At 52.6% G+C, this 22,033-nt stretch overlaps 1 protein-coding gene across 1 annotated transcript in view; it reads right to left on the bottom strand.

Moving 5' to 3' along the window:
• Positions 1-20,644, bottom strand: part of MGAT3 (beta-1,4-mannosyl-glycoprotein 4-beta-N-acetylglucosaminyltransferase) — a 57,076-nt gene extending 36,432 nt beyond the window's left edge. The window contains exons 1-2 of the mRNA XM_060656290.3: positions 20,367-20,644; positions 19,864-20,050 (exon numbers count right to left, since the gene is read on the bottom strand). The gene's annotated coding sequence lies outside the window, so the exon portion shown is untranslated. The remainder of the gene's footprint in view (positions 1-19,863; positions 20,051-20,366) is intronic.
• Between the last annotated feature and the right edge of the window lie 1,389 nt (positions 20,645-22,033).

Below are 22,033 nucleotides of genomic sequence, written 5' to 3'. Positions count from 1 at the left end.
TTTTTTTTTGATGCAGTTCATTTGATGTGAAGTCATTTTGTTGTGACCTAAAAACGAATCCATTACATGTATAGCTTGTCTCCCTTTTGGTTTTTTAAAATCAGGTGTGAACCAGATGTTTCCTCCTGTCCTTGAACCTCCAGGCCCTGCCTGTGGTATGGCATGAGAAGTAAATCTGTGGGGAGGGTCCCACGGTCAGGTGTAACCGGGTTCAGGGACCAGAGAGGTCTGGCTTGGGTCTGGGTCTTCTTGTGCAAGCGGTTTAGCTCTCAGTTTCCTCATCTGTGAAATGGGGATAAGGAAGCCTCCCTTCTAAAGGTGCTTAGAGGGTGAGATGGGCCTCTGTACGCAAGGCGCCCTCCTCAGGGCCCACCAGCCAGACTGTCTTAGGCTGGTACCATGACCGCCGGGCCACCGTCTCCAGAGCACCCAGTGTCAGGCTGGGTCCACGGGAGGCACTCAATAAACATTTGCCAGAAAAAAAAAAAAAGAAAAATGAATGAATTAAGGTCATCTGTGTGCATATCAGCTGTGCTTAAAAAAAACAGTCGCTGTTCATTTGGACCTGTCTGAAATGGCTACTTTAGGAAAGCTATGTCCCCCAGGCCCTGCTTCAGTGGGCTATACCCTGTATCCTTCACGAGGGCACCCCCATCCACACGTGGGTGCTCTCAAGCCCGTGCAGGGGTAGGTGACCGCCCCCCCCCCCCCAGAACACTTGTGTGGAACAAGTGTGGGATTGCCCTGCGCGGCCTGGAGCTGGCCAGGTCAACTCTGGGGGCCCGCTCCCTGGGTTCCATCCTCCCCCCAGCTCTGTCTTTGTTCTCCTGACCTTTCTAGATTCCAAGCTTCTTGTGAGGCCGCAAGGGAGTCGGCCTTGGAGGGGCCATACCAAAGTCAGCCCCCATCTGCCCAATGCACTCCGGCAGTCTCACCGTGCTGGGGATTGTGGGTGGCCAGCCGGCCCTCCCAGCCCAACAGAAATGACATCTGACCGGCTCAGCCACACACAACTGGCCAAAAGGCAAGGCCAGCCAACCAGGCCCCACCTCTTCACCCTCCCTGTACCAGGAGCCCGTCGCTGAGAGAGCTGACTAGGAGGGGAGACACCCCTCTGTTTCTTCAGCATTGAGAGAGGACTGGCACACAGGAGGTGCTTAGCAAGTGGAGAGGCAGAATACTGGCGTGATTAATCCAGCTCTGCTGTGTGTCCCAGTCATTTCAATGCCCTAAACCTCACTTTCCTTATCTGCAAAATGGGAATAATCACCACCCACCATCACACTGATGTCAGTGGAATCTGGACCCCGCCCTCCTCTCCCTCCTGGCTCACTTCTGGTCTATCTGTAAAGCCACAGAAGGGGCCGTAGGGGAGGCGGGGGGGGGGGGGGGGGGCGGGGGGCTTGCTAGGTGGTCCTCCTTCCCCACCCCCTCCCCCAGAGTAGACAGGGAAGCTGTGGGCCCCTGGAGCTAAAGAAGCTCAGATACAAGATTAGCCAGTCCGAGGCGGTGTCACCTTACAGCTCCGCAGTCCCTTCACCTGGGGCCGATTTGGCTCTGTGAACAATCGCTAGGTCTGTTATCCCTTTCGGCAGCTGCTGCCTGGCCCACGGGAGCCACATTCTTCCCTCCCCGGGTCATCTCACTCCTGGCCCCGGGTGCCCGAGGTGAGGAGTCCCTGACCCCTGCCGAGGGCCAAGCACCGGCCCTCGCCAAGGCTCCTGGCTGGCAGAGTGAGCTGGCTCAAAGCCTTTGGCTTCTTCATCTGCAGAATGGGCTGGAGGGTGGCCGCCCGATTACATGAGGGTCATCAGCAGAGGTATTCAATGCATGCTCGGTTCCCTCCCCTCTCTATCACCTGCTGTCCAAAGTGCAGAGCCCTCCTGTCCCGCCCTCACCTACCCCTACCCGCACTCCATCCCCCGCCCCCCATAAATGAGCCCTTCCCAAAAGCACCCTCAGGCAGCTCTCCCAAATGCTTGTAAGTTTCTCTGACCTTTCTCAGCCCTGCACCTTAGCGTGTATCAGTCTTCCTGCCCAGAAAGCCTTTCTGGCAAATCTACTCATCCTTCAGGACCCAACCCAGGCGTGTCCTCCCCTCAGAGGCCACTCCGACTTCTGGTTCCCACAGGGCTCGCTCAAGCCTCATTTGGAGAGTTCCCACCTCAAGGTCTTTGCTGCTCCCGGACTTTGCCCGCAGGGACCTTCCCAGCCCATCTCTAAGTATACATTCCACCCATCTCAGACTCCAGGGCTAACCTCCTCTCCTCCCTTGCCAAAGTGCTTACGGAAAGGCCTGCAGGGAGGCCAGGATACCAGACAGGAAGTGCTCAGGATCCCAGCCTCCCTGCCTGGCCCCTTTGGCCCAAGGATGAGATGGGGTTTGCTCTGGCGCCTAGCTCAGTGCTGGGAGACGGAGGGCTGTAAGGCCGGGGTCTCCTGATGCTCCAGGCCTGTCTGGGCCAGGTCCTGCGGGTCAAGTCCTCTCTGCCTCCAGGACCTTGGATAAGTCTCCTTCTCTCTGCAAGCCTCAGTTAAGTAGAGGGGATGGACTAGACAGGGGGCCAGGAATCTCCGAAAATTCCCAGGCGTGTGGCGTGTGTGTTTGTGAGCACGTGGGAGTGCACGTGCACACATAAAACATCAGTGTCAGTATACGCATGCGTGGATGTGATTGTGTGCTTGCTTGTGGGAATGTGTGTGTGTTCACACACGCCCGTTTTTCTGGGAGAGGGTCTACGGTTACTGGATTCTCAAAGGGTTCAGGACCTGGGTGAGGGACTCCCGGGCTCTCCCCCACAATTCCTTGGTGCTCCTCCCTCCGAAGGGGCTCCTGTGGGCTCCGGAATTGCCCATCCGTCCTCCAGGGCCCTGGCCTGCGTCCTTGCCATAGCTTCCCCATGCCTGTTCCTCTCCCTGCGGAACGGTCAGCATGACTCCGCAAAGCACAAGTCAGACCACCTCCCTCTGCTGCGCAAATCATGCTGTGGCTCCCATCTCTCCCAAAGTGAGGCCAGGGTGCTTCGGGGGTCACGAGTCCCCACCTGGTCTAGGCTGGAGCCTCCCTGGCCCCCTCCCTCCACACTCCCCGAGCTCATCAACCTACTGTGCTGCCTGTTGCCTCCATCTGGACCTCTTTTCCCCCAGGGACCCACGGGGCTCCTCCTTTTCCAGTCTCCACCCAAATGCGGGCGCTCCCCAAGCACCCCAGTTAGGTGCAGCTCCCCCGTCCCTTCGCCTGACCCCCTTCCATCCCCATAGCACTTTTCTCCATCTAGCATACTAGGTAAATTCCTACGCTTCTTCTTTTGCTGGCCTCCCCCACTGAACATAACCCCTACCAGGGCAGGGCTCCCTCTGTCCTGCCCCCGCTGCTGTTGGCCCAGCACCTGGCACAGCCCACCCCGGTACGTAGTAGGTGCTCAGTAAATACTATTGCATAGGAAAGAAGCATCAGAGACGTGAGGGCTGGTGGGAACCCAGAGAAAGAAGCACTAGCCTTCCAGCAGGGGAGGCCTTGAGACCAAAACAGCCCTTTTATCCGGGCCAGGGCCGCTGTGTGGTTGCAAACGGGTGTAACCCAAGACGCCCATCACCTTTGGTACCATGAGCCGCACACTTAGCTGGGCCCTGGCAACCACTCCTAGAAACTCAGGAACCTGCTCTGTCTCCAAGCCCTCTGCCTCCCCACCCCGTCCCCCCCTCCCCTAACTCCAGAAGCCCCTGCGGGCCTCACGTGCTGGCTCCCCATGTGAGGAAACTGACAGAGCCCACTTGATGGCCGAGAGGCAGAGCCGGGACCCGGACTCCAGAGCCAGGGCTTTGGCCACCAGGCGCCGGGTCTTCTCCCTCGCGGCGGCCAACCCCACAGAGAGAGCGGAAGGCGAGCATATGGTGTGGGGAGGTTATATCCACTCATTGATTGAGAGCCTACTGTATGCCGGGCTCTGGGCTCCAGGCTGCAGCAGAGGCAGAGGGGACTCAGACCCACCCCTGCCCCCAGGAGAACCCAGGCCAGTGGATGAGACAGAAATTCGGCAGAGAGGCGGCCACATGGTCCACCTGGGGGACTGGGAGAGTAGAGGAGGCATCGGCCAGACCTCGAAGGTTGGGGCAGATTTAGAAACCCAGCAAAAGAGGGGAAAGGGCATCCAGGCTGCGCACGGATGGGGAAGGGACTAGTCGTAGCTGGAAAGTGTGTGGTGGGGGGGGGCGGGGGTTGGAGCGAGCGATTCAGCCTAAGGACCCCCACAAGCTCCAAGGACACCACGGGTGCTGAGGGATGGATTGAGTCAGCAGGTGGGAGCCGAGCAGGCGACACCCACTGAAGCGCACGGCCAACCCGGGAGGGTGGCCCGCTGGCGTGAGCCTCGGGGGGCTGGGTCCCACGAGGTGGGGCCCCCACAGAGGTGAGGCCCCAGAACAGCGACGCTGACTCACGGCCTGTCTGTCCGACGGCAGCTCTGGCTCCTGGGCCCCATCGGTGGGGTCCCGTCCTCACGGCCGCCGGGCCGAGTCCCTGCCCGCGGCCCCGCGGCCACATCTCCCAGGCCCAGATGGTGAGTGACCCTGGGAACAGCCGGTCTGAAGTCACTTGTCAGAGCCTGAAAGCCCCAGGCCCAGAGGCGATCCATGAGGCCGGTAGGTCTTGTCCTTTTGACGACCACGAATGGTAATAGCCCCTTGGTCAGGGTCCAGGCCGTCTGGCTGGAGCCAGGCTGATGGGTGGGGCTGGAAGAGGAGAGAAATTCACCCACGAAATGTAGGTGCCCTCAACTTCTGAGGCCGCTAGAACTGCCCAGATATTGCGGATTGAGCCTCACACCTGTGACCTGGCGGGGCCCCAAGGGCACCTCCTCCGGCGCCCTGGCCCCGCGGAGTGACACGAGACACTCACTCTCCGTCACCGCAGCTCTTTATTGTGGGACAGCTTTGGCTCTGAGGAATCCCAGATGCCACCGCCTGGGGCCGGTCGGAGCAAAGCCAGTCCTTCAAAAATTCAGCCGAGAGTCGCCGGTCGAGAGTCGCTGGCCAAGAGTCACTTCTGCCCTCAGGTTCTTTAGCGACGCCTCCTGTGACAGGGTTTCCAGACCTTTCCGGGCCAGCCACTCTCGCTTCTGGCCCCGCCCTCCCCCAGACAGGGTCTGACTGGCACAGACACACAGAGGGCCTCTCACGTCCCCTGACCGGCCCGTCCTCCGGTTTACACAACCTGCTTTTGTGGTAGGGTTTCTGGCCACTTCTGTGCCCTTTCTGCGAGGTGGAAGACTCGGGTGTAGGTGCCCACAAAATTCGGGTTTAAAGAGACCTCAGCCACATTGTGGTGTAGGACTGCGGATTAGAACAAGGAGGAAGAAGGCAGGGCTCGAGTTCGGCTACGGTTGCAGCTTTAGGCCATTTTCGTCTCTCTGTGCCTCAGTTTCCTCTTTTGTAACATGGGAATAAGAACCATATCTACTGAGGAGGGCTGTTGTCGAGAATAGGTTAGTTTAGGCATGTCCAGTGCTTAGGCCACAGCGAGGGCCACCACTGCTACTGCTCCTGGGTGGTCCATGCTCAGAATCCTCCCTCAGTGAATTCTCTCCTTCTGGAATCTTCTAGTTGGGAAGGCCATTGAGTTCCAGCCTGCTCCATTGCACCAGTGAGGAAACAGGGATCGGAGAGAGGCTGGGGCCTGCCCAGGGCCAAAAGAATCTAGCTGCTAGGATAAGACCCCATCACCATGGCCTTCGATCCATGGCAGTGCATGGGGCCCAAGGTCCTGAGGCCCAGACCACGTGCCTAGGCTCTGTGCTGATGCTCGTCAGAAGGTCTGGGCCCTGCCCCCAGCCAGGACCGGAGCTGCAGAGGTTGGGGCCCCCACAACCTAAAGAGACCCTGCCAGGGCTGGAGCTTATGCAGAAGAGACATCCTACTTCTGGTACCTTCTCTGGAGAGCAGAGCACCCACCCTCAGCCCGGGACCAGGAACTTCAATGAATCCAGACTTTCTGGGGCCTACTGGCCCTACGCCTTCTGGCGGGGAAGCTGGTGGCATGGGCGAGCTATGGAGAAAGCTGGGGAAGGAGTCAGGAGCCAGAGTTCTAGAAGAGTCCACACCCCTTGACTCATTAAGAGTCACTGGCACAATGAGGGGCTCGGCCCTGGGAATTCCTCAAAGGAGACTGGCACCTCCCAGGTCACAAAGCCAGTATCTAGAATTTGTCCCCCACAAGGCATGTCACCTGGGGAGAGGAGGAAGTAACTGAGGCTGGGGAAGGTGGAGGATAGGGGAGGCCATGCAGCAGGTCAAGGTGAGGCCTGGCCGAGCAGGGAGCCTCCTGCCCAAGGGTCTAACCATGCTATCTATGGCCGTAAGCCTGCAGGTGCAGACGTGTGCCCCACCCTGGCCCCCTCATCCCTTCTGCCCCAGGGTGGCCTGTCCTGGCAGAGTGGGGTTGGGGAAGGTCAGAGCCCAGGGACTGAGTCCAAGGCTCAGTGTCCATGGGAGGGAACACCGCAGGCCAGGCTGTCTGGGTGCCCGCCAGGATTCCCGGCACGCCCCTCGGGAGCCACTGGACCACCTCTGCCAGCTCTTTACCGGGCCCTCCAGGCGCCCACCCGGGCTGCCAGCATTCACCCAGGGCTTGCGGTCACACCAGAGTCAAGAACCCTTGTGCACTGCCGGTGGGAAGGCAAAATATTGCAGCCAGTGTGGAAAACAGTAAGGCAGCTCCTCAAAACTTTAAACATGGAATTTCCACATGGTTCAGCAATCCCACTTCTGGGTACAATACACCCCCAAATTGAAAGCTGGGTCTTTTTTTTTTTTTTTAAGGTTTATTCATTTATTTTGAGAGACAGCGCACATGAGCCCGGGAAGGGCAGAGAGAGAGAGGGGGAGAGAGAGAGAGAGAGAGAGAGAGAGAGAATCCCAAGCAGGCTCCTTGCGGCCAGCGCTGAGCCCGATGCGGGGCTTCGATCCCACGAACTGTGACATCACGACCTGAGCCGAAACCAAGAGTCCGTCACTTAACCGACGGGGCCACCCAGGTGCCCCTGAAAGCAGGGTTTTGGAACAAATATTTATGCCCCCGTGTTCATAGCGTCAGTATCCACAATACCCAAAAGGCAGAAGCAGCCCAAGGGTCCACTGATGGATGAACGGTCCGTACATACTTCGGAATACCATTCAGCCTTAAAAAGAAAGGAAATACTGACATGTGCTCCTACATGGGTGAACCTTGAAGACGTTATACAGAGTGAAATAAGCCAGTCACGAAAGGACCAAATGCGGTATGATTCATCCCACTTACACGAGGTCTCTGGCAGAGTCAAGTTCATAGAGACACAAAGAGTGGTGATTGCCGGGAGATGGGAGATGATTGTTGAACGGGCGTGGTTCCAGTTGGGGAAGACGAACGGTCCTGGAGAGGGATGGCGGTGAAAGTCGCACCGTACGCGGTCAAGTTTCTGGTAGGCATATTTTACCGTAATGATTAAAAAAAAAAAAAGGAATTAGGAGGTGGGGAGCAGGCGCCGGGGGGTTGGATAGAGCATGGGCTTTGGAGTGATGATGAACTGTGTGACCTCAGGCAAGTTACTTGACCTTTCTGTGCCTTCATGTCCTTAGCTGTAAAAGTGAAATGAACAACAGACACATGCACACACGCGCGCACGCACGCACACACACACACACCCTGGCCCTTGTTGTTGGCAGGATTATAGGAGCTGCTAGCTGCAAAGTGCTTAGAACGCGCCTGCACAGAGTGGTCACAGTTGCCCTTCTCTTTTCTCCTTTTTTTCAGATGAGGAAACTGAGGCACAGAGAGGTAAGTAAACCTTTCCAAGATCACACAGCTGAAGAGTGGCAGGACAAGGGTTGAACTCCAGAGCCTGGGCTGGGTGGCCACTGGGAAGTTCCTGAGGTCTTCGGAGGGCGGAGGGTGGGGAAGGATTTGCATGGTCTCTTCCCCACCAACATTTTTTCAGAACTTGTGAGGCTGGGGTGGGAGGACCAGGGCAGGGCAGGGCAGGGCAGGGCAGGTGGAGGGCAAGGGCCACAGCATTTGTTCCCTGCAAAGCAGAGGCAGGGTCCTTAGAGGATTGTCACCAACAGGATGAGCAGGCCGGGCCTCATTCCTCACCAGGGCTCAGCCTCCTTACCCCTTGGGGGCTGGGAGCAGGGCAGCTGGGCCCAGGGAGGGAAAGACCCAGAAGTCTGAGGAGAGAGGCCTTCCTGTCCCACTGAGGAACGTCCTGGGCCCTCCCTCCTCCGCATTCCCATGGGTCACCATCAACACTCTCCCGCTTTTGTGACACAGGAGTCTGTCGGCAGGCAGTGGCCCGTTCTGAGGGCAGGATCCTTGGGTGGAAAATGGCTGCCCAAACGACTGCCAACAACTCCTCCCGTCGCTGTGGCTCGGCCGCACAGTCCACGATCTCGCCTCCCCAGGGCCTGGGTGGCCTGTGCGCGACTCTGATCACTAGGATACTTGGAAGTGACTGAGAGGTTTCAGGCCTTGGCCTTAAGAGGCTTTACAGCATCCATTTTCTCCAACTTTGAAGCCAGAGGCCGTGTAAGGAAATAGGGTGACCTAGAGAAAGGCTTGCATGGAGGGAGGGGTCCTAGAAACCATGAAGGGAGGAGAGAGGCCCAGCCCGTCCCTGGTCGCTGAGCCACCCCCACTGCAGCCCCAGACACGTGAGGGAGGCTGGTCGGGCACCCCATATGACGACGCACGCAGTAGGGATGAGGGGTCCCTGCCGAGCCCCGCCCAGACTGCAGAATCACGAGCAAACCCATACTGCTGGTTCCTCGGGGCCACGATGCCTGGGGTGTGTTTGTTACACGGCATCAGATAACTGATACACTTCCAGTCATGAAGTCTTGTTTCTCAAGTCTTAGGATCACAGCAACATGACAGACTGTTGCATCCACCCGACTCCTGAAACAATGCTGCGGGCATTGTGACAGTCACAACAAAGTTTATTGCCATGAGAGGCAAGGCCAACCGATCGGGACCGACACTCTTGACCAGGGCGCTGTCTTGAACAGCCGAGTTTTCAGAGCTGACCACATCGTCTTATCATCACCTGGGAACAGAACAGAGAAATAGTTCCCAGATGGGGGTGGACAGTTCTGACTTGCCCTTGCCCCAATCCAATCAAACACTAATCCAGTTGATTTTCCTTGAACTTTTGTTCCCTTGATTGATAGGACAAGGCTGTTATCTCTTAATCTACAGTGTTAAAACAAAGCTGTTATTTCTCAAGCCTATAGGTTAGCCCTACACTACAATTTAACCCTTACAAGACCGAGTTCAAGTCTCACTTCCACTGCCGATCTGGGCAAGTCACATCACCTCTCTGGGGCTTGGTTACCCCCCAAACAGCGATACCGACAGGCACCACCTGGCTTGGGGTGAGGGCGCAGAGCGAGTACATGTGGCGAAGGGAGCGTCGACCGGCCCGGAGGTTGTGCTTGAGAAGCGAGAGCCCGGTATGGAGGCCCGGCCTCTCTGGCTCCCTGGGCCAGCAGCCCTGCCCCACAGAATGATGGCCTCTTCCTGACTGGAACCGTGGCTGGTCCGACTGCTTTCCACGCCACCTGCTGAGGTGGATGGAGCGGGGGCGGGGGGGGGGGGGACGGCAAAGTGGGTCATTTTTCTCCCCCATCTCAGGGAAGTCATCAGACTCCCGGAGTTTGGGTTTTTTGAGTTGAAAAGCGCTCCAGGACCGAATCAAGCAGACCCCTCCCCAACTGGCCCAAATTTCGAGGGAATGGAGACACCAGGATTCTTTCAAGGGCTCTTGCTGCAAGAACTTCACGAGCACTGTGTCTACATGTGAACGATATCACTGCTGAACTTCCAGCCGTTTGGTGAGGCAGATGCTTGTGGCCCCAAATGACAGAAGAGAAAGTTGAGGCCCAGAGACAAAGTGACTTCCCCACGATCACGGAGCTTGTGACTCACCCTGGACCTGGTGGCTGCACATATGTCCTCCTCCCCACCCCCCTCCACCTCGGTCCTTTCCTGCTCTGGGACAGCCACCGATGAGCGAGTGGCCACCAGCCAAGGCTAAGAGGCCGACTGCAGGGGTCACACAGGCCATCCACTGTCATACCTCTGCCAGTGCCACCAGACCCCCGCTGCCCACCTGTCCCCCACTGGGCTCACTGGGTCAGGTGTGGACAGGCTCAGGAAGTCCATAGAACCCAGGGGCTGTGGGAGCCCACCAGCCCAGAGCAGAGTGGCATCCAGCCCCCAGCTCTCCCCTTCTCACGGGGCACCTCCCCCTTCCCCCATGGCCCATTTTTGGCTCTCCTGTTGGAGAAACTGCCAGAAAGTGGGGAGGGGGGGGCAGTGTGCAGCTACTCCCAAGGGACCGTGGGGCCAAATTTCTACACAGGAAGGGCTTGTGCAGGGTGGGGTGATCTTAAGGAAGGGATGTTTTGTTTGGTTTTGAAGTAAGCTCTATGCCCAGCATGGGGCTCGAACTCATGACCCCGTGATCAAGAGCCACATGCTCTCCTGACTAAGCCAGCCAGGCGCCCCGGAAGAAATGCATCTTAAGCTGCCCTCATAGCAAGCAAGTCTCTTGGGGCTGATGGAGACAGGGGTTACCCAGACCCCCTGAAGACCACCCTGGTGCCATTAAGACTGCTGTCCACAGATGCCTGTCCACAGTGGGGGGTCCCCATCAACCTGGCCTCGGCTTTGCCCTCCGTCTCCCCCACCCCTCCCTCCTTCCTGTTGGCCTGGACACACGCATTGCTCACTGCTTGACGTCTCCTGGAAGCCTTGTCCCCAAATGCTGGCCGTGCCTTTATCTTGTTGGTCATCTCTGCACAGGAAGGAGCCTGGGTGGGTGCCAGGGCTGCCTAAGTAGATTATGTCACTCACCCCAGGGCGGTGGGTGGTTCAAAGCAACTGGGTCCTCAGGCTAGCCCCCGGGGGGCCCGGTCCCCAAGCTATCTTTGCAACCAGACCCCAAAGAGGAAGCAGAGACCCAGAGACGGGAGTGACGGGTTCATGCCACACAGTGAGGGGGATGGAGCTGAGCCCAGAATCCCGTCCAGCTGCACCCCGCCCCCCAAAGCTGCTTCCGGACCACATTCTCAGCAACTCACAGCAAATGTGTCCTCTGGAGCTTAACGAGGCATGTGAGGTGACCCCCACCACCCACCCCCTGTTTCCAGTGGCCACGGCTCCTCGGCCTCCAAGACTATCACCAACTGGAAAATACTCGTGCCCAGTAGAGGACGGTTTATCCACCGTGATCTGCTCTTCCTACCCCCTTCGGAGGGACCACCTCTACTGTAGTGTGGAAACTGAGGCACAGAGAGGTTTAGAACACCCAGAGCTGGCAAATATGGAGCCAGCCCTGAACTTCAGGTCTCCTGCTTTCCTGCCGTTTCCTCTGGCACCCAACTCAGAGCAGGGAGTGTCTGCGAGCCACGAAGCCAGCCTCGTCTGTCACCTCCGCCTCCAGCCGGAAGGTCACATTGATGAGGAGTGTGAGGAAAGCTGAGGGCAAAGTAGAGCTAACACCAGCGACACCCCCCCCACCCCACCCCCAGGGTGGGATCTGTGTGATATTCCTCGGACACTCCCGGCTACCCAAGAACAAAAGAAAGGGGTTAAACTGCTTGCCCTGGTGATGTGGGAAACTGAGGCAAGTGAAAAATGAAATTCCCTTACTTTCCCACAGCCCATTGCCAAGCCCTTGAAACCGGCAGTGACCTCCCTCTAGGGGCTCAGCTGCCTCCGTGATGACACTTTGCTAGGGGGCAAAAGAGAACCTTGGCTTAACATTGTCCCAACCTCCAGGATCCTGTAAGTCTACTTCCTTTTTGTCAACTGCCCCAGGACCTATGCTGGCAATCCTACTCCAAGCCTATGGCCCCTGATATGCATCTGAAGGCTCTCACGACTGAGGTTTTATTAAAAAGTTAACAGCTAACCCCTCAAGGTCCTGGAAACCTTGCTTCCAAAATACCTTAGAGACACTCTATCCCTGAGCCCCTCCCAACCCGAGGGTGTGTAATGAGTTCCCATCACGACCCCAGCGCCGCTCTTCCAGCCCACGGGTCCTATCCTCATGCTTTAATAAAATGACCTTTTTGCACCAAAGGCGTCTTCAAGAATTCTTTCTTGGCCGGCGGCTCCGGACCACCCCGCCATCACTCCAAACCTTCATCATATGCCGCCCAGTTTGTGGGACTAGAGTCTTTTCATCTGGACTCTGAGCTTCGGTGCACATTTGGTGAGTATACCTTCTCTTTTCTTCCTTTCCTCTCATTTCAGGGGCCTTTTGAGGAGGGTGGTCCTATTGGGTCACTTTCATGTCGATTGCTCAGGCTGCAATCCTCTAGCCCGTGGCAACTCTTCTGGGAGGAGAAATCCTGCCTTTTGGCTGCAAGTTAGTACCCTGGCCGGGATGGTAATAAGACCCAGAAACCTGATGCCCTCTCTTTATTCCTGTCCGTCTTCAAAGTTGTCTGTCTTGGGCACGGGACAGCCACCTAAGCCACCAGGACGTCTGCCAATCTTGACTCCCACGTGAGGTTTCCTCCTCACTGATCTAACGTGATCCCCTCATCTCTGGTCTAGCCGCTTCTGGCAGGGAGACCTCCACTGAGAGCTGGTGGAAACCAGCATCCGATTGAATTAAGACCCAACCGGGGATCATTTCCTAGGGAAGTTGTCTATAAAGCGTCATCATGGGGGCGCCTGGGTGGCTTGGCCGGTTAAGCGTCCGACTTCGGCTCAGGTCATGATCTCATGGTCCGTGAGTTGGAGCCCCGCGTCAGGCTCTGTGCTGACAGCTCAGAGCCTGGAGCCTGTTTCAGATTCTGTGTCTCCCTCTCTCTCTGCCCCTCCCCTGTTCATGCTCTGTCTCTGTCTCAAAAATAAATAAACGTTATAAAAAAAAAAAATTAAAGCGTCATCATGGAGGCAGCTGAGCTCCTAGAAGGAGGTCACTCTCTGTTGGTTTCAAGGACTTGGCAGTAAGGGAATTTAATTTTTCATTTGCCTGAGTTTCCCATAACACCATGGCAAGCACTTAAACCCTTTTCCTTTGTTCTTGGGTAGCCGGGAGAGTCCGAGGAATATCACACATATCCCACATATCCATATGTGTTGGAATGTCACTTAGATTATGATGGATTTCTGTCTTTACCGTTTTCTGTCAATGTCCTCTGCTCACTACTACTTAAAATTGGGTAATTCCCCCTTGTAAAACTTTTCTAGTGTTTTCCATGGGTTAAAAATGACAGGTTATTCAAGAAACTAAGGCATGGCCTCTGCGGCATGCTCTTCGAAGACTAGGTAATCAGGGCATGACCATCAGGGAATGTTCTTCAAGGCACAGCCTTTTAGGGCACGGCTTTCAAGGTATTCTGGTCCATACGCCAGGCACCCATCTGTAGTCCAGAATGCAATGGGGAAGTCGGGGGACGCTAACATCCCTCATTCAGGAGCCCTTAGTCGGCTGGTTGGTGGTCATAGCAATTTCTTTCGAGGGACACCTGGGTCGCTTTGACACCAGGAGCCTCTGACATATCCTGCTCATAGGACACCACCCACGTCGGAGGGGATTCTTGGGGGTAATGGACTTTCTCTCTCTCTCCTTTTCTCTCTAGGAGCATGGGAGCTTCTCTTCGGTCCCCGAGAGATGCCTTTTTAACCCACTGGAAACAATCTGGCTTGCGATATGTAGAAAGGATTGATTTCCTGCAACCCTGAGTGGCCTTAGTAAACGGAAAATGTATGGAGGTACCCTAGGGCCAGGCCTTCATGGCTACCTGGCTCCAATGGCCTCTTGCAGAACGTGTTTGGTCAGTAACCAGGCCAGTAAACTCCCTCCTGATATATTGGATGGTAATTGTCTAAACAGGCCCCCTCTTAATAGAACCCAGGTCACCGGAGGAAACACCAACCATCCCTGACAAAGGGGACGCTGACTCTCTCTCTCTGTTCCTCTGCCTAATAGATGTGAGGGCTTCTCCCTCATTCAGTTCCCGGGTTACCGGCTATAATTGGAGCCAACTGTGGTTAGTCCACCTTGGGATGGGGACTTTAAGGAGTATTCCCAAGCAGCTGCTGAAGCTCCATTTGTTTTGGGGAAATTCCTGGTCTTTTCTGGCCTGATGTGGACTCCATATTTCCACTTTGGTGGAATAAACATGGCGTCTGCTCCTCTGTCGGAGCTCAGGTTTTGAATCGGGGTTTTCCTTCTCTGCTTCTGCTGGCACCTTGCCTTTTCTGCCCTCCTGTCCCCCTCCAGTTTCTGCACCAACTTGGGTGTGGTCTACATAACTGGTTCCGATCTATACCATCCTCAATGCCTCAGGCACCATTGGCTCCCCCTCCCACCCTTGAGGTCAAGGAGCAAAGAGCACCCCCTTGGACCACCCACTTCAGATACCCCCACTGGTGTCCCAGGTGAAAACTGACAATGGGGATAAATTGATTGACTTTTAAGTGGACGCAGGGGAAACATATTCAGTGTTTAAACTAACTTCAGTTTGGGGCACCTGGGTGGCTCAGTCGGTTAAGCGTCCGACTTTGGCTTAGGTCATGATCTCGCGGTCCATGAGTTCGAGCCCTGCGTCGGGCTCTGTGCTGACAGCTCAGCCTGGAGCCTGTTTCGGATTCTGTGTCTCCCTCTCTCTCTGCCCCTCCCCTATTCACGCTCTGTCTCTGTCTCAAAAATAAATAAACATTAAAAAAAAAATTTAAACTAATTTCAGTTGGAACTGGTCTTTAAGGTTATCAGCATTAACTATGAAACTTTCATTCTACCAAGGTTGACTAAAGGTCAGATAAGCTCATGCTATCTCTGTTGCAATTTGTTAGCAAAAAGATGACTTAAAATGATAGTTAATTTTGTCTGTCTCAAAGTTTTCATGGGTAATTGTTAAGATAGCTTTCAAAGGCTTTGGTAACCTTGAAACTTTAAAGTTTTGGTTGCATGACAAGTCAGATTAAATTCATTGGACATCTAGGTCTTTTCCAGATAGGATGGAGTGCTAAAGCTTTGATTACTGAACGTACGTTTGTGCTTATTGCAGAGAAACTAAGGCTATTTGGGTCTATTGGAAAACATGCTTTGTGCTTAATTGGCTCATGAATTTACCATCTAAAAAATTCTGGCGTAAACACCTCTCAATTGGTTACTGAGTCCTCAATTGCAGACTAAGGTTTCCTAAGAGTTAAAATTCTGCTAAGCGTACTTAAGACTGATGGAAATAAGGAAAGCAACCCTGTATGTAGGAAAGTGGGAGATATGTAAGAAAGATATAAGGAATGGAAATACATTTTTTGTTGAGGGTAAAAGAAAGTAATTCTGTCCTAAACGAGACTGGTTGTGGGAGAGAAATGGCTTTGGGACAAAGTTTGAAGGCAAAGGAAAGTTGTAGAAGGTTCGTGAAGGGAAATCTTTGGAAAGGAATTGTGCTCAGGATAGACTAAGGTTGAGATGAATGGAATTTTAAAAGTACACTGGTATAAGGTTGAAATTCTGCTTTTCTCTCTGTTCAGAAGACAAAGTTTTCTTGGACTGTTGATCTGCTCTTGATAAGAAAATGTAAATAAAGGCTTTTTTTTCCTCTTTGGTCGGCCGGAGATACCAAAGCTTTAGGTTTCTTCTTTATCAGGTCTTTGATTACTTAGTTAAAACTTCTCAATGTTAAAGGAGCTAGGTTTTGCGAACAACGATATAATGCTATCCATTCGCCTTCAGGATCCACTTTGGTTGAATAAACAAAGTTTTAAGATTTGTAATGATCCTTAATCCTATTTTGGACGTGCTTTATGGGTTTTTTAAGTTTTAACAAACTTCCCAGGATTTAAACGGTAAATTAAGTCTTTTGACCAATTAGGCCCTTTTATTTGGGATGCCAAGTCACTTGGAAGCCACTGTCATACAATGGTAAACCTTAGGTTGTATTGCACAAGTAAATGTTGTAACTGCCCAAATATATATGCAATTCCTAAAGTTTTAATGTTTCGGTATAAGGTCATCACTTCATATTCTGATTACTTGAAGTGTTATGTGTCACAAATAATTGAATTTCTTTTGTCAATTGCATCATAATGAACTCTCATCAGATCTTTAACAATGTCCGTTTCTGAGATTTGGTCATTTATAATTGTTCTTATTCTCTCACAAAACGTGTTTCTCCTTCAAGGAGATTTATAAAAAGAACTTTTGGGACAAATACAGGTATTTGACATCTTTAAGATTAATACCAAAATGGGTAAGAATTTCCAGAACTAAAAAGCTGCATTCACACCAAACAAGAATTCGGAACATGGGACTGAATGAACTGAGGAAGATTATAGTCTTGTGACTCTTGTTGGAAATATGGCTGGTTCTCTGTTTCCTCTTCCAGATTAAGGAAACTTTCTCTTACGATATCTGTGATATACAGAAATGTCATCAAGTACTCAGTTGTAAACTGAAGCATTTATCGTTTCTCTCTCCCCAAACCCTCTGAAATGCAAAAGCTCTCCAGTGAATATCCTTTCCTTCACGGCAATTACAATTGTTTGCATAAGTTCAATAATAATCTGTTCATCTTGTCACAGGTCACCGTTGGAAATACTGGTTATTTTACCAAGGCTTTGACTGGAATGTCCTATTTGAGATTAACATGCATAGACTCAGATATGACCAGACAGCTTTAAGGAACTAAGGTTGGCTTCATGAAACACAGAGCCATAAAGTCCCTTGGAAATGTTGGCCGGGTACCTTGCTTACAGAGTTCCCAGCACCCTTCCCAGGTGAGCAAAGAAGGTCACTTCCTGGCAGGTGCAGGAACCTCAGGGTATCTTGGAGACCTCGTGAAGAGGAATTCGTCCAATTCCACGGGTACTGCAGGCCTTGTCTGATGGCAAGTGCTTGGCTTGGCTTCTGGCCTGGAGAGGCTACAAAAGTTCAGTCTGGAGATTCCTTATAAAGGGTTCCAGCAAAGCAAACTTTAAAAGATCCTCATGAGCAATCGTTATTCTTGCTGAATTTATGTAAATACTTAGGCCAGGTTTGTTAAGACTGGACTTGTTCTACAAATGCATGGGTGTCGACTCGGCTATCTCTGGGAAGGGGGGTTTTTAGAGAGAAAAACTACGTTTCACCAACGCACCGTTATGGATGTTAAATTCTAGTTCTGATCATCTTGAAATGTTTGTTGTTTGCCTAAACTAGACAGCTTGAGGTAAACTTCAGAAAAATTGTCACAATAGGTCACGTATAGACCATCTTCTGTGCTTGTTGTTCTGTGGGGATAATAATATGACCCCATGGGCATATGATTATTTAAACAACCGGAAAATGGGACGGATTCCCCCAATACTTGTATCCAAAGACTTTTCTCACTGTAGACCTTTCGATAGATAAAGACTATCGTCTTTATTACTCACTTGAGGCCTGGTTAATTCATAAATCTCTAACCATGCAAACCGTACCCTCCCTAAACCTGATCTGACAGTTACTAGAAACCCACCCCATATAAACCCAGGAGATCTGGTTTATTCAAAAGATGGAAAGTCTAAGACAACAGGGGACTTAACTCCAAAATAAAAGGGCCCCTACTGGGCCGAATTAGGCAGTAAAGTGAGAGGGGCATTCTTCGTGGGCTCTTGTATCTAAAATAAAACCTGCAAGGGAGGGCAGGGTGGGTGATGGGTATTGAGGAGGGCACCTTTTGGGATGAGCACTGGATGTTGTATGGAAACCAATTTGACAGTAAATTTCATATATTAAAAAAAAAATTAAAAATAAAATAAAAATAAATTAGAAACAAAAAATAAATAAATAAATAAATAAATAAATAAATAAATAAATAAAATAAAATAAAACCTGCAGCCCCTTTCCAGGAAATCAGTTAGCAACCTTACGTGCCTTCTTTTTCCCGGGAATCTGTGCAAGCCCTCAAACTTCTCTTAGGATGGTTGTACCTTTCTTTTTCATTCTCCTTTCCCAATTTCTACTGATAATTCCTTCTTACGATGGGCCATCCCACAGGGTCACAGCAGACCTTTGAGTTACAGGCCAGAAAGACCAATCTGATTCCTGCTGCCTGTTCCCACTCTCATCCGAGGATGCTTCAAGCCTGACATCTAAAAATCTCACTGGCAGCCCTGGGAGACACGGGGTTTGTAGTTTGCTGTAACCATTAACCCATATGTTTCTTGTTTCTGTAAAAGTACCTCTTATTCATTACCTGATTGCTGAACAAAACAGACTCTATAGGATGGCTAAACACCACTTGTCATATGGTTAAGGCCTCAAACGACTCTCAAAATAGCATTATGTTATCAAATACGAGAAGTAACTCGAATGCGGGAAACAGTTCTACAAAATAGAATGGCATTATACATTTTAGCTGCTGCACGAGGCGGAACTTATATTCTCCTAAAAACAAAATGCTGGGGCGCCGGGGTGGCTCAGTCAGTTAAGTATCCAACTCTCGGTTTCGGCTCAGGTCATGACCATGACCTCAGGGTTTCGTGAGTTCCAGTACTACATCCAGCTCTGTGCTGACGGTGCAGAACCCGCTTGGGATTCTCTCTCTCTCTCTCTGCCCCTCCCCTACTCATGCTGTCCCTGTCCCTCTCAAAATGAATAAATAAACTTAAAAAATTTAAAAACAAAACAAACAACCCCCCCTCCCCAAACGCTGTATATACATTCCAGACTACCGCAAAAATATTTCTGGATTTCTAATTGACATAAATACTCAAATTGGTGCATTAAACAATCCCTCTTTCTCCTTGAATGATTGGTTAAACATCTAGATTGGAGGACTTTTGTCAGCTACCGAAGGACTTTCCTTTGGGCTAATCTTTCTAGTTATTCTAATTCTGTTTTGCTGTTTTCTCCCGTGTCTCTCTGCCTGGTCCCAAGACCCCATCTCTGCAATGACTTCAAGCCGACAGATGATCCTTTCTACTCAAGGAGGTGCATACACGTTGCCCATGTTGGATTCAGCTGCCTCTATGTTTTTGTCACTCCTCGGTATGTTCCCCGACTGACCAATATTGACTTATAGGTAGGGACGTCTCTGAGGCCCTCCACCTTCAGCCACCTTAAAGATTTAAGGGTCAAAACTGTTCAGGGGGGATATGATGAGGGAGCATGGGGCAAGCTGAGGGCAAAGTGCAGCTGACAGCAACCCCCCCCCCTCCCCCAGGTGGGATGTGTGTGAAATTCCTCGGACACTCAAGAACAAAGGAAAGGGGTTAAAGTGCTTGCCATGGTGATGTGGGAAACTGAGGCAAATAAAATGAAATTCCCTTACTGCCTGCAGCCCATTGCCAAATCCTTGAAACCGGCAGAGTGACCACCCTCTAGGGGCTCAGCTGCCTCCGTGATGACACTTTGCTAGGGGGCAAAAGAGAACCTTGACTTAACATTGTCCCAACCTCCGGGATCCTGTAAATCTACTTCCTTTAAGTCAACTGCCCCAGGACCTATGCTGGCAATCCTACTCCAAGCCTATGGCCCCTGATATGCATCTGAAGGCTCTCACGACTGAGGTTTTATTAAAAAGTTAACAGCTAACCCCTCAAGGTCCTGGAAACCTTGCTTCCAAAATACCTTAGAGACACTCTATCCCTGAGTCCCTCCCAACCCGAGGGTGTGTAATGAGTTCCCATCATGACCCCAGGGCAGCTCTTCCAGCCCACGGGTCCTGTCCTCGTGCTTTAATAAAATGACCTTTGTGCACCAAAGGCGTCTTCAAGAATTCTTTCTTGGCCGGCGGCTCCGGACCACCCCGCCATCACCCCAAAACTTCGTCAACATAACAGACCCCAAAGGGGTCTGTCACCTGGTCTCCTGGCCAGAGCAGGGCACAGGCCAGGCCTCTTACCTTTGTGTTTGTAAACAACTATGAGATTCTGGGTCTCCTGCTCTGGAACCAGCATAAAGGCTGCTTCTAAATGGGGCCAGGATGACATTGACTTCTCCCGCCCTGGGCTGCCCCGTTCCAGCCGCCCAGGGGGATTCTGGGCCTCGCCGATCTCTGCAGTGTTCTCTCCCATCACTTGGAGCCCGTCCTACAGGAAGAGAAGCGGAAGCTCAGAACTGGACCATGTCCTGCCTGAGATCTCACAGCCACACCTTGTCGTATGATGGCCAAGTAGGGACAGAGGCCTGGGCACGTGCCTCAGGAGCACATCCCCAAGCTTTGTGGCCTTGGGCAAGCTGCCGGGCCTTGGGCAAGCTGCCCGACCTGGGGCGCTCCCTTTTCCTGAGGCCACACTGAACATGGCTTTCCTTTCACTGGGGCTGCGGGGTGGCCAGGGTACGAAGCTCACAGCAGGCCTGACCAGCCAGGCAGCCTTCCCCAGAGGGCCTGGATCCTGGACTTACCTGAGGGCCCAGAGGTGTCATAAGGACCCCTCCTGGCGATTTCTTTTGTTTTCCTCCTGGCCCTTGCTGCTTGCCATCATATGATACACTCACCATTTCCTTGTTTATTGTCTTTCTCCCCACTGGGCAGGGCCAAAGCTTTGTTCCTCATCTGTGGGATCCTAATCAGGCACGCAATGCTATTTACTAAATGAATAAGTGGCTGTGGGGGAGGGCAGCCTGAGGCCAGTCAGAGGTGTGGTGATGCCGGGAGAGGTGATGGTGGCCCGGCCAGGGGAGGTGGGGCTGGAGGAGGAACTGATACGGCCCCGGGTGGGTGGGTGTCGGGGAGGAGGAGGGTGACAGGGCAGACTGCTCAGTGGGGTGTTTGATGGGGAAGGCTGGCCCCTTGACAGACCACCCCCGGCAGCTGGGGTCAGGCTGGGTCCCAGGCGTGACATCACCGCTGGGCAGAGCTGGCGCCTTGTCTCATCCCCCTCAACATCCTCTGGGCGAGGGTTTGGTGCTTAGCCCTGAGGTACGCCCATCCGCACCCCATCTTCCACTCTTCAAACTCCATACCCTCGACCCCCTCCTCCTGGAAGCCTTCCCTGATTCTCCTGCTCCTCACCTCCTCCTGCCCACGAATTCCTTCTTCCTCTACGCCTGCACCACTCACTCACTCAGGAAACTGTTCTGAGACTGGCCCTGGGTGCTGGCGCCATGGGGGTGCAGAGATGACCGTGGCTCAAGGGACACAAACCTAGAAAGCAAATCGCAGCCTGACTTCAAACCCAGGCAACGCATGAATGCTCTTTTAAAGAAAGTATTTCTCGTGGATCCTGGAGTGGTCCTCCATCACTTTTATTACAGTGTTTCTTTTTGTTTTTTAATGTTTTTATTTATTTTCGAGACCGAGAGAGACAGAGCATGGGTGGGGGAGGGGCAGAGAGAGAGCCCTCATTCGACTTTCCGTGGCTATGAACTTGGCTACTCCCGCTCCAGGTGCTGCCTATGAGTGAACCCTACTGCATTTGTCCTTTGGTGATGGGCTTATATCACTTGCTATAATGTCCTCAAGGTTCGTGCGCGTTGTAGCAGGAGTCAGAATTTCCTTGCTTTTTTTTTTTTATCCCCCAAGTAAACTCTACCCCCAACATGGGGCTCAAACCCACGACTCTGACTCCAAGATCAAGAGTCGCACGCTCCCCTGAGACAGGCGCCCCAGAATTTCCTTCCTTTTTAAGGCTGAATAGTACCCTATTGTACGTACACACCACATTTTGCTTTTCCATTCATTCATTCATCCACGGGCCTCAGAGGCTGTTTTCACCTTTTCGCTATTGTGAATAACGCTGCTTCGTGCACGAGTATCTGTTCCAGTTCTCGTTCTCGCTTGTGTTGGGTGTGTACCCAGGTACGGAATTGCTGTAATTGTATGTTTAACTTGGGGCTTATTTCTAAGGCGATTGTTCAGATGCATCCTAAATAGGATTAGAGCCGATTTATTTTTTACTTCATAGATTCAACACCCACTAAATTTGAACTGCTCATACTTTGCAAGATTATGTCCTGAGACTCCAGTGACACACCCAACAGCTGCACCATCCAGTGGGGCTGAGCTTGAGCCACGAGTGGCTATGGAGTTCTGGAACGTGGCTGACTGCACTTAGATGTTCTGTGTGCTG

The sequence above is a fragment of the Panthera onca genome, chromosome B4, assembly GCF_046562875.1.
Source record: "Panthera onca isolate mPanOnc1 chromosome B4, mPanOnc1 haplotype 2, whole genome shotgun sequence".
NCBI classification, from domain to species: Eukaryota; Metazoa; Chordata; class Mammalia; order Carnivora; family Felidae; genus Panthera; species Panthera onca.
The sequence above is the reverse complement of the archived record's forward strand: the minus strand, read 5'-3'. Positions and strand labels throughout refer to the sequence as shown.